The sequence below is a fragment of the Nomascus leucogenys genome, chromosome 8, assembly GCF_006542625.1.
Source record: "Nomascus leucogenys isolate Asia chromosome 8, Asia_NLE_v1, whole genome shotgun sequence".
Lineage (NCBI taxonomy): Eukaryota > Metazoa > Chordata > Mammalia > Primates > Hylobatidae > Nomascus > Nomascus leucogenys.
Genome location: NC_044388.1, coordinates 6,002,413 through 6,015,443, shown reverse-complemented (window position 1 = coordinate 6,015,443; position 13,031 = coordinate 6,002,413).

The following is a 13,031-nucleotide window of genomic DNA, read 5'->3' as shown; positions in this document are numbered from 1 at the left end:
TTTACAATTTTCAGTCTTGTGCAATACTTATTGTTCCCTTCTCAATGATTTTTAAAAATATATGTAACTAGCTAGATGGTTCAAAATCTTTTTTCTTCTACCCCAATAATTTTAAATATTTTTTTCTCTCTCTCATCAAAACTCTGTCCTTAAAAGTGCTATTTATTAAATGATCCACTTGGTTAAGGTCTTATAGTCCAGGGCAGTACGCATCTAATAAAATCCCGAATTCTGTAATGATTTTCTGTTCATCTTCTTGAAGTTTAAGGAGTACCTTAATTAATGGATTTTACTCAGATCTACAGCAGAGTTTAAATTAAACTTCTAAAGATTTGTCTGATGATATAATAATTTTATAACTGATTGTTATTTTCATGTGACAATCTTGAAGAAAGAATAAATATATTTGGAGGTCAACTGAAGAAACCTAAAGTAAAGAAATATAAGTTGGGATGTGCCAATAAAGCTGAGAGTGAAAACAATGCAAGGAGGGTTTGTTTCAGAACATGGAAAAGAGAATGTTCTATAAATAGAATTTTTGAGTTAGATTTCTCTATTTATTTGATTGAAAAGGTTGACTATTTGAATTTAATCTCCTAATTTTTCTAGAGCTCCTTTTTTAATGTATAGTTGATTTTTTCACATCAACATTTTTTTCATAACGATCCTTGTTATTTTAATACAAAAATCTTACCTTTTCAGCTCAAAAGTTTTAATTATAGTATAGGTTGCAGAGGTACAGAAAAGGTTACATAATCAACAATTCAACAATTTTTGATCCCAATATATGAACAAAACATGATGACCCTCTTTTCACAAAATCCTTGCAAAAGATACCCTTCCTTCCTTCCTTCCTTCCTTCCTTCCTTCCTTCCTTCCTTCCTTCCTTCCTTCCTTCCTTCCGTTATTTTATTTTATTTTCCTTTCAACTTTTATTTTTTTAGGTTCAGGAAATACACATGCAGGTCCCTTACACAGGTAAATTACATGTTGCAGGTGTTTGGTGTACAAATTATTTTGTTACTGCATTAGTTCGTTTTCACGCTGCTAATAAAGACATACCTGAGACTAGGTAATTTATAAAGGAAAGAGGTTTAATGGACTCACAGTTCCACGTGGCTGGGGTGGCCTCACAGTCCTGGTGGAAGGTAAAGGAGGAACAAAGTTACATGTAACATGGTGGCAGGCAAGAGGGCATGTGCAGGGGAATTGCTCTTTATAAAACCATCAGATCTTGTGAGACTTATTCACTATCATAAGAACAGCACGGGAAAAACCCACCCCGGTGATTCAATTACCTCCAACCGGGTCCCTCCCACGACACATGTGGGGATTATGGGAGCTACAATTCAAGACGAGATTTGAGTGGGAACATCGTCAAACCATATCAGTTACCCAGGTATTGAGCATAGTACCTAATAAGTTGTTTTTTGATCCTCACCTTCCTCCTACCCTCCAACCTCAAGTAGGCCCTGGTGTCTACTGCTCTTGCTCCCTTCTTTGTGTCCACGTGTGTTTAACGTTGAGCTCCCAGTTATAAGCAAGAACATGCCATATTTGGTTTGCTGTTCCTCCATTAATTTATGTAGAGTACTGGCCTCCAGCTGCGTTACTGCTGCTGCAAAAGACATTTAATTCTTTCTTATGGCTGCGCAGTATTCCATGGTGTATATGTACCACATTTTCTTTATACATCACACCATTGATGGGTACCTAGGTTGATTCCATGTCTTCCCTTTTGTGAATAGTGCTGCAATGAACACATACATGCATGTGTATTTATTGTAGAACAGCTTATATTCCTTTGGGTAGATACCCAGTAATGTGGTTGCTGGGTTGAATGGTAGCTCTGTTTCAAGTTTTTTTTGAGAAATCTCCAGAATGCTTTCCACAGTGGCTGCACTGATTTACATTACTACCAGCAATGTATAAGAGTTCCCTATTCTTCACAACCTTGCCAGAATCTGATATATATAGATATATAGATATACAAATATGTGTATATATATACACATATATATGTATGCGTGTATATATATACACATATATATGTGTGTGTGTGTGTGTGTGTATATATATATATTTTACTTTTTAATAGTAGCCATTCTGACTGGCATGAGATGGTATCTGATTGTGGTTTTCATTTGCATTTCTCTAATAACTTGTGAGGCTATGCATTTTTCTTATGCTTGTTGGCTTAGTGTATGGCTTTCAGAAAGTGTCTATTGATGTCCTTTGGCCATTTTGTTATTGGGGTTATTTTTTGCTTGTTGATTGGTTTAAGCTCCTTATCAATTTTGGATATTAGACCTTTGTCAAATGCATAGTTTTTAAAAGTTTTCCCTCCTTCTGTAGGCTGTCTGTTTATGCTGTTGATCGTTTATTTTGCTGTGCAGAAGCTCTTTAATTAAGTTCCATTTGTCAATTTGTTTTTGTTGCAACTTTTTTTGAGTTTTTATTATGAAATGTTTGCCAGGCCCTGTGTTCAGTATGATATTTCCCAGGTTTTCTTCCAGGGTTTTTATAGCTTTAGGTTTCACAGTTAAGTTTGTAATCCATCTTGAGTTGATTATTGTATGTTTCAATCTACTAGATATGGCTAACCAGTTATCCCAGCACCATTTATTGAACAGGGAGTCCTTTCCCCATGCTTGTTTTTGTTGAATTGTCGAAGATTAAATTGTTGTAGGTGTGTGGCCTTATTTCTGGGCTCCGTAACCTGTTCTAATTGTCTGTCTGGATTCACACCAGTACCATGCTGTTTTGGTTATTGTAGACTTGTAGTATACTTTGAAATAGGTTAGTGTGATGCTTCTAGTTTTGTTCTTTTTGCTTAGAATTGCCTTGGCTATTCTCACTTTTTTGTTTCATATGAATTTTAGAATAATTATTTCTAATTCTCTAAAAAGTGTCATTGGTAGTTTGATAGAAATAGTACTGTATCTGTAAATTGCTTTGGGAAGTATGAACATTTTAACATTATTGATTCTTCCTGCTCATGAGGAAGGAATGTTTTTCCAATTATTTATGTCATCTCTTTTTTCTTTCAGCAGTGTTTTATAATTCCTTTTGTAAAGATCTTTCACCTATTTGATTAGCTGTATTACTAGTTATTTTGTTGTTTTTGTGGCTATTGTAAATGGGATTACATTATTGATTTGGGTCTCTGCTTAGATGTTATCTACTGACTTTTGTACATTGGTTTTGTATCCTGAAACTTTCCTGAAGTTGTTTATCAGAACTAGGAGCCTTTGGGCAGAGACAATGGGGTTTTCTAGTTATAGAATCATGTAGTCTGTGAAGAGAGATACTTTGACTTTCTTTCTTTTTATTTGGATGCTTTTTATTTCTTTCTCTTGCCTGATTGCTCTGGCTAGAACATCCAGAACTATGTTGAATAGGAGTGGCAAGAGTGGGAATCCTTGTCCTGTTCTAGCTCTCAAGGGGAATGTTTCCAGCTTTTGCCAATTCACTGTAATGTTTGCTGTGGGGGGTTCACAGATGGCTATTATCATTTTGCAGTATATTCCTTTGATGCCTAGTTTGTTGAAGGTTTTTACAATGAATGGATATTGAATTTTATCAAAAACTTTTTTTTGCCTCTATTAAAATGACCATGTGTATTCTGTTTTTATTTCTGTTTATGTGGTGAATCACATTTATTGATTTGCATATGTTGAACCAATCTCGCATCCCAGGTACAAAGCCTACTTGTTCATGGTAGATTAGTTTTTGATGCGCTAGTTGATTCAGTTTGCTAATATTTTGTTGATCTATTTTCATCAGAGATATTGGCCTGAAGTTTTCTTTTGGGTTGTGTTTCTGTCAGGTTTTGATGTGAGAATGATGCTGGCTTCACAGAATGGGTCAGGGAGGAATCCCATGACCTTGATTTTTTGGGGGTAATTTCAATAAGACTGATACCAGTTCTTTACACATATGGTAGAATTTGCCCTTGAGGACTTGACTGTAATATAAGTTGGGTTTCGTCAAGTGGTTTTGTTTCTGGATTATTTCAGGGGGCCAAGGCTCAGCTTAGCACTCTTCAACTGCATGCTCTAACCCTGGGAGGCTGCAACCAGGCCCAGGGCTTTGGGCTTTGTTGTCTGGCTCCTCTATGTTAAGCACCTACTTAACCGATATCTCCCCAGTCTGCTGGTAACAGCACCCTGGAGATGCTGGCAAAAGTGCTTCTTTGTGACAGAGGCAGCAGGGTCTGTGCTCACATGTGCACACTGGTGGCGGCTGGGTGGCAGCACAGTGGGGTATGTATGTACATGCTGGTGGCAGCAGGACGATGGCATTGCAGTGGAATCTGCATGCATGTGCAATTGCCAGTGAAATGGTGTGGGGAGGAGGCCACGAGGGGAATGTCAGCACAAGGTGTATGATGGCTACATGGGGTCTTGAGTGAAAGAGCTATGGCAGTGGCCTCTGGAAAGCACCTCTGTTGGGCATCTGAGGCTGCACTGCAAGCAGATGTAGCCAGGCAGGGACCCCAGGAGAAGCTGGCAGACAGGGGTTTCTCATATCCAACTGGCCCTGTCCCATGGGCAAGATAGCCTTGTTCTGTCCAGATCTGATATTCAACAAACACCAAAGCCACCTAGAGGAACATGGCAAGCCCTAGAGAATAGGCATTCCTAACCATGCCCAGCTGCAGCTATTCTTATGCCAAGCCCTCTGGGGTCCACAGAGGCTGCAACCTTGTCCTTGCCCACTCTGCAAGCAGATTTTCTCACCAGCTCAAATGTCCATAGGGGTTATGGGGTCTCTTGCAGTTAGGATTATGGAAGTTCATGGTAAGAGTGGGGCACTCCATACCTATTTAACTTACCCCTGCCCCAAGAGCTGCTCAGAGCCAGGAACAGTTTGCAGTGCGTGGCAGCCCCATGCAAGGTGCCCAGCTTTCTCCCCCTTCAGCCCAGGACCTGCATTTTCCCTCCATCCACTCTCGATGCCTTCCTTCCAACAATGTGCTTGGAGTGTGCCAGTCTTGATGATCTGGTTTCTCAGTGAGAAAAGTTTTTCCTGGCTGCATCTATTCAGGAAACTTAGCTCCCTCTTTATTATTATTATTATTACTATTATTATTATTGTTATTATTTTGAGACAGGTCTGGCTCTGTCACCCAGGCTGGAGTGCAGTGGAGCAGTCTTGGCTCACTGTAACCTCCACCTTCTTAGCTCAAGCAATCCTCCCACCTCAGCCTCCCAAGTCACTGGGACTAAAGGTTTGTACCATCATGCCCAGGTAATTTTTTTTTTTTTTTTGTAGAGACAAGGTTTTGCTGTGTTGTCTGGGCTTGTCTCGAACTCCTGGGCTCAAGTGATCCACCCACCTCAGCCTCCAAAGTGTTGGGATTACGGGTGTGAGCCACTGTGCCCATCCTTAGCTTCCTCTTTACTAATTTTTATATATAAATCATGTATATAAATTTAAAATTTTATGGGTATATAAATTACATAAATATAAGTATATAAATTAAAATTTTTTAATTAATTTCTGATAATTTTTTTGTGATTTTTATCTCATTAGACAACATTTTCTTTTTTTTCTTTCTTTTTCTTTTTTTCTTTATTTTACTCTAAGTTCTGGATACATGTGCAGAATGTAAGGTTTGTTACATAGGTATACATGTACCATGGTAGTTTGCTGCACCTATCAACTCATCATCTAGGTTTTAAGCCCCACAGCCATTAGGTATTTGTCCTAATGCTCTCCCTCACCTTGTCCCCCACCTCCAACAGGCACTGATGTGTGCTGTTCCCCTCCCTGTGACCATGTGTTCTCATTGTTCAACTCTCACTTATGAGCAAGAACATGTGTTTGGTTTTCTGTACCTGTATTAGTTTGCTGAGAATGATGGTTTCCAGTTTCATCCATGTTGTTGCAAAGGACATGAACTCATCCTTTTTTATGGCTGCACAGTATTCCATGATGTATATGTGCCACATTTACTTTATCCTGTCTTTCATTGATGGGCATTTGGTTTGGTTCCAAGTCTTTGCTATTGCAGATAATGCTGCAATAAACATAGGTGTGCATGTGTCTTTATAGTAGAATGATTTATAATCCCTTGGGTATATACCCAGTAATGGGATTGCTGGGTCAAATGGTGCTTCTGGTTCTATATCCTTGAGGATTCACCACAATGTCTTCCACAATGGTTGAACTAATTTACAGTTCCACCAACAGTACAAAAGCATTCCTGTTTCTCCACATCCTCGCCAGCATCTATTGTTTCCTTCCAACATTTTAATAATTGTCATTCTGACTGGCGTGAGATGGTAGCTCATTGTGGTTTTGATTTGCATTTCTCTAATAATCAGTGATGATGAGCTTTTTAAATATATGTTTGGTGGCTGTATAAATGTCATCTTTTGAGAAGCATCTCTTCATATCCTTTGCCCACTTTTTGATGAGGTCGTTTGTTTTCTTCTCATAAATTTGTTTAAGTTCCTTGTAGATTCTCAATATTAGTCTTTTGTCAGATGGGTACATTGCAAAAATTTTCTCCCATTCTGTAGATTGCCTGTTCACGCTGATGCTAGTTTCTTTTGCTGTGCACAAGCCCTTTAGTTTAATTAGATCCCATCTGTCAATTTTGGCTTTTGTTGCAATTGCTTTTGGTGTTTTAGACATGAAGTCTTTGCCCATGCCTATGTCCTGAATGGTATTGCCTAGGTTTTCTTCTAGGGTTTTTATAGTTTGGGGTTTTATATTTAAGTCTTTAATCCCTCTTGAGTTAATTTTTGTGTAAGGTGTAAGGAAGGAGTCCAGTTTCAGTTTACTGCATATGGCTAGCCAGTTTTCTCAGCATCATTTATTGAATGGGAGATCCTTTCTGATAGCACCTGTATTAGGAGCATACATATTTAGGATAGTTGCCTCTTCTCGTTGCATTGACCCTTTTTGTAATGCCCTTCTTTGTCTTTTTTTAATCTTTGTTGTTTTAAAGTCTGTTTTATCAGAGACTAGGATTACAACCCCTGCTTGTTTTCCTTTCCATTTGCTTGGTAAATATTCCTCTATCTGTTTATTTTGAGCGTATGTGTGTGTTTGCACACGAGTTGAGTCTCCTGAATGCAGCACATTGGTGGGTCTTGACTCTTTAACCAATTTTCCAGTGTGTTTCATTTAATTGGGGCATTTAGCCCATTTACATTTAACTTTAATATTGTTATGTGTGAATTTGATCCTGTCATCATGATGCTAGCTGGTTATTTGGCACATTAGTTTATGCAGTTTCTTCATAGTGTCATTTGTCTTTATACTTTGGTGTGTTTTTGCAGTGGCTGGTACCAGTTTTTCCTTTCTGTATTTAGGGCTTCCTTCAGGAGCTCTTGTAAGGCAGGCCTGGTGGTGACAAAATCCCTCAGCATTTGGTTGTCTGGAAAGGATTTTATTTCTCCTTAGCTTGTGAAGCTTAGTTTGGCTGGATATGAAATTCTGGGTTGAAAATTCTTTTTTTGAGTCTTAAATATTGGCCCCCATTCTCTCCTGCTTGTAGGATTTCTGCAGAAGAGATCCTCTGTTAGTCTGATGGGCTTCCGTTTGTAGGTAACCTGACCTTTCTCTCTGGCTGCCCTTAACATATTTTCCTTTATTTCAACCTTAGAGAATCTGATGATTATGTGTCTTGGGATTGATCTTGTGGAATATCTAGTGGTGTTCTCTGTATCTCCTGAAATTGAATTTTAGCCTATCTTGCTAGGTTGAAGAAGTTCTCCTTAATAATATCCTGAAGTGTGTTTTCCAATTTGGTTCCATTCTTCCCATCACTTTCAAGTACACCAATCAATCATATGTTTGGTCTTTTCACATAGTCTTGTATTTCTTGGAAGCTTTCTTCATTCTTTTTCATTCTTTTTTCTCAAATCTTGTCTGCACACCTTATTTCAGCAAGGTGATCTTCAATCTCTGGTATCCTTTCTTCCACTTGATTGATTTGGCCATTGATACTGTGTATGCTTCACAATGTTCTCTTGCTGTGTTTTTCAGCTCCATCGGGTCATTTATGTTCCTCTCTAAACTGGTTATTCTAATTAGCAGTTTCTGTAACGTTTTCTCAATGTTCTTACCTTCCTTGCACTGAGTTAGAATATGCTCCTTTAGTTCAGAGGAATTTTGTTATTATCCACCTTCTGAAGCCTACTTCTCTCAGTCTGTCAATCTCATTCTCCGTCCAGTTTTGCACTCTTGCTAGAGAGGTGTTGCGATCATTTGGGGGAGAAGAGGCATTCTGGTTTTTGGAATTTTCAGAGGTTTTGCACTGGTTTTTCCTCATCTTCATGGATTTATCTACCTTTGATTTTTGAAGCTGATGATGTTTGGATGGGGTTTTTGTGTGGGGTCTTTTTTACTGATGTTGTGGTGTTGTTGCCTTCTGTGTGTTAGTTTTACTTCTAACAGGGCCCTCTTCTGCAGGTCTGCCGCTTTGCTGGAGGTCCACTCCAGATCCTGCTTGCCTGGGTATCACCAGTGCAGGCTTCAGAATCAGAAAAGATTGCTGCCTGCTCCTTCCTCTGGAAGGTCATCCCAGAGGGGCACTGGCCTGGTGCCAGACCTCTCCTGTATGAGGTGTCTGTCGACCCCTGTTGGGATGTCTTTCCCAGTCAGAAGGCACGGCAGTCAGGGACCCATTTGAGGAGGCAGTCCGTCCCTTAGCAGAGCTACTGCCCTGGGCTGGGAGAATCCCCCTCATCAGGATCAGCTGCTGTCTTCAGAGTCGGCAGGCAGGAACGATTAAGTCCACTGAAGCTGCACTTGCAGCTGCTCCTCCCACCAGGTGCTCTGTCTCAGGGAGATCGGAGTTTTATCTGTAATCCCCTGACTGGGGCTGCTGCATTTTCTTCAGAGATGCCTTGCCCCGTAAGGAGGAATCTAGAGAAGAAGTCTGGCCCCAGCTGCTTTGCTGTGCTGTGGTGAATTCCGCCCAGTCCAAACCTGCTAGTCTCCTTAGTCCTGTCAGGGGAAAACCACCTATTAAAGCCTCAGTAATGGCAGACGCCTCTCCCCCCACCAAACTTGATCATCCTAGGTCAATTCCAGGCTGCTGTGCTGGCAATGAGAGTGTCAAGCCAGTTGTTCTTACCTTGCTGGGCTCCTTGGGAGTGGGACCCGCTGAGGGAGACCACATGGCTCCCTGGCTGTAGCTCCCTTTCCAGGGGAGTGGACTGCTCTCCTGTTTAACTGGGGTACCAGGCAATGCTGGGAAAAAACTCCTGCAGGTAGCTCGGTGCCTGCCCAATCAGCAGTCCAGTTTTGTGCTTGAAACCCAGGAACCTGGTGATGTAGGCTCATGAGGGAATCTCCTGATCTGCAGATTGCAAAAATCTGTGGGAAAAGCATAGTACCCAGGGTGGGTAGCACAATCCCTCATCACTTCCCTTGGCTGGGGGACAGAGGTCCCCCCACTCCTTGCAGTTCCCAGGTGAAATGGTGGCCTACCCTGCTTCTGTTCGCTCTCTGCGGATCGTATCTACTGCCTAACCAGTCCCAGTGAAATGAACTGGGTACCTCAGTTGGAAACGCAGAAGTCATCTGCCTTCTGTGTTGGTCTTGCCGGGAGCTGCAGACCGGAGCTGCTTCTGTTCGGATATCTTGGCCCCTCCCCTGATAAATCGTTTCTTAATTAATGAAGGCTATAGTCAAGGAAAAAAGTGTTCTTTTGTTGGAATGGTAATTTATTGACTCAATAATAAAATATTATACCTAAATGTATTGGGCAGCCTGCAGATAAATTAAACATTTAAAAATGACTGCTTATAGATACAGCATTAACTCTCTAGTGAATCTCATACCTCACCAGTCCCTATTACCCTACGTTTGTGAATTTCATATATTTCAGTAAATGCATAGTTTCTGAACACATGAAAATCTGCAACCACTTTTAAAGAACTATTAGTTGTCAGTTGTGTTTTATTTTTCTCCCTGAGGGCCACAAACATCCAGTAGATTATGTGAAAGGATTTGCGCATAGACATAATGGTTGAATTTAAACTTACTCACAATTCCCCGGTGTTCATCCTGCAACATTGCTTCTTTCTCTTCCACCTAAAAGACTGTGCTGAAGTATCAGGATGAGCTAAACAATCCAGCAAAACAATTTGCAAATTGGAACCCAAAGTTTTAGCAGCTGACTGCAATCTAACCTACTGTTCAGGGGATTAATATACTCAGAAGTAAAAGAAAAAATGGCCAAGTCAAATATCTGATTATATTTGGTATAATAAAGATAATAAATAGTCCTCATTTATAGAATACATTTAACAGATATGGCAGGGCTACATAGCTTGCTCATAGTAAATATGTCTAGAATTTATGCATTTATGGGACATGACCTGATAGAAAACATCATACCTTCGATACACTTTTATTGGAGTGTAAAACAGAGATGTTTCATGACTGAAGTAGTTCCCTTTGTGCAAGTGATGTTTCAAATGTTTCATTTTGAACTCACATTCTACACAGGGACAAAAATCAGTCCTAATGTGGTGAGGAAACATATCACGGTTTATGCTGACAGTTTCAGATTTCTCTGTGCTTTACCTCTTTCTTCCTAGTATTTATATCATCCAAAGTGTTAGTAAAGTTTGGGACTAAGAGATGTACCTGTTCTTTTGAGTTTGATTTAATAATCTGAGCCTGTGTTCTATCTCAAACTGTAATGCTTTAATTTCATTAGCAGCAGTCTTTCACTGATTATTTAAAACATCCTTATGGGTGTTTTACATACATATAGGAATCATAGCTATAAAGAATTCCGCCTGACAAGATTGGAGTTCATTTTTAGGAGTACTGGTATAAAGAACTTAGTAAGTAAGGTGTTCATAGCATAGAGATTGCGAAAACATGGATTATAAATTTGATATTTGCAGTCATGGGCAATGTAAATTATTATGTGATTTGCCACTTTTGTTCTTATGTGTTGGTACAAGCAATATTTTAAATTAGTCATGACTATGACCAAGGAAGCCTACTAGTCAATTCAGCTAAAGAACTGTTGCAGTCATCCAGATATTTAGGAGACAACAACTCGAGTTAGGGTGCTCACAGGAGAAATGAAGTAAAAATAGAGATTTGAGAAAAATTTCAAGAAAGAATCAACAAGGCTTAGGGACAGACTGAATACATACAATAAAATAAGGAACAGGGAAAGATGGTTACAAAATTTGTATTTTAGAATCTGAAATGTCTTGTATACAATTCTGCACCCCCCCAAAAAACTTCATTACTCTGGTTTGGATTAGGGAGTGGATTTTGATCCACAAAGTAAAATGTAAACAAAATATTTTCTTGGCTGATTGAGATTGTTGTTTGTAAGTAAGACATATAAGATATGCTATTAATAGCAACATTAGAGATAATATGTAGCTGATATTTTCAACATATCAAACAAGAGTATTGAAAACTTTTTAATTGTATTTGTAAAATTATACAAATTACTTCCAGCTTTGCCCCCTTAAGGCTTTATGGAAGTCTTCTACAATTTTAATCTTATATTCTTATATCACATTAATTCATTTGAAATTGACCATGCTTTAAACATGATTATAGGCAATGGGAATGTATATGCTATTAAGATCATGTACTCAAAATTTAAAATGTATTAAGCCATTTACTGAGCATTACATTGCATAAAGGGAAAAAGGGCATGCTCACCATCTCACGTGCTTTGCAACACCCAAACCCTAATTTCTCAACAGGCAAAAATTATAGGATTTCATTTATATATATAGAATCCTTGACCCGTTGCAAAAATTGCCTGTGGTTAACAAAGGGGAAGTGTCCCTATGACACTTAGAAAGAGAAGGGAGATTTAATTTTGCTGTTCTAAATTAGCAAATTTAAGAAGGTTTTCTGAAGGAGGTACTGAAGTCACTAATACAATCTATTTGAAAAGTTCAGAGTGTTTATGCTATAAATGTTATAAATGATGGCAGGAACCATCATTTGGTTGATTCTTTTGCTTTCTTTCTCTAGCTACTGAGGCTAGTTCTGTGTCATTGAAGAGGGGCAAATATCAAAATGACATCTTTTTCAGATCTCAGAGAAGTGAAAAAAACCACACTAAGATATGCTTCCTTTTTTCCTATATGGTGCTATTTCTCATTGTAAGAAAATCTGAATAATTTTGCGTTACGGGGAGAATCATGTATTTGCATTTTAACTAATGTTACATTTCAGTTCACTGCACTTGTGAACAATGTAATTTGGTTGCATTCTAACCAAATCTGTGCATTTTAATTATGGTTCTACAACATCTAATGTTATGGAATACTTATGTAATCATTTCTTTTTATATAGTTCAGAGGTAAATTATCTATTTTAAATTAATAAAATTTACATACTAAAGCAGAAATCATCAAGAAGTCTGCAAATCTTCTCAAAAGAGTGAGATGCAACATATTAGTTTACCCGGAGAAGCACTTGCTTTTAAAGTCATTCTCTGCATTTTAGGAACTCTTTTGGCTCAGTGCACACAGTGAAAGAATGAGTCACATAGATGGTGTACTAGTTTCCTGATTGACAGAACTCTGAAAATATCGCCTGCTCTAAGCTGCTCAATGAGGGATATTGGAGCTATAAATGTATTTCTAAAGGCAAAATAGTCCCTGAGGCAGGGTTTTCTAAGCATTCCACATCATAGGACACAAAGAAAATAATAAGATGCATATGTCACTGGGGCATAAAGGGACCAGAAAATGGATGCATGGAGGTGACTGTTTGGCCATTCCAGTGCCCCCCTGGCTTTCTCAAATCTGAGGGCTCCTGTAGTACAAGACTGTCAAATTCAGTTATTTAGTAATTATCAAAATGTCATATTCTTATGGTGGACTGGTGAATATTATTTACATGAAAAAGATGAATTATGAATGCCATGTTGGTATGTCAAAGAAAGCAATAAATTATTAGTGGAAGAAACTTACATGAATGAATTTTTGCCTTTTGAAAAAAAGGCAGACACTTGAATGTATTTGTTTGCTATACTTTTTTAATAACCAAAATCTAAAAAATTAGTACTA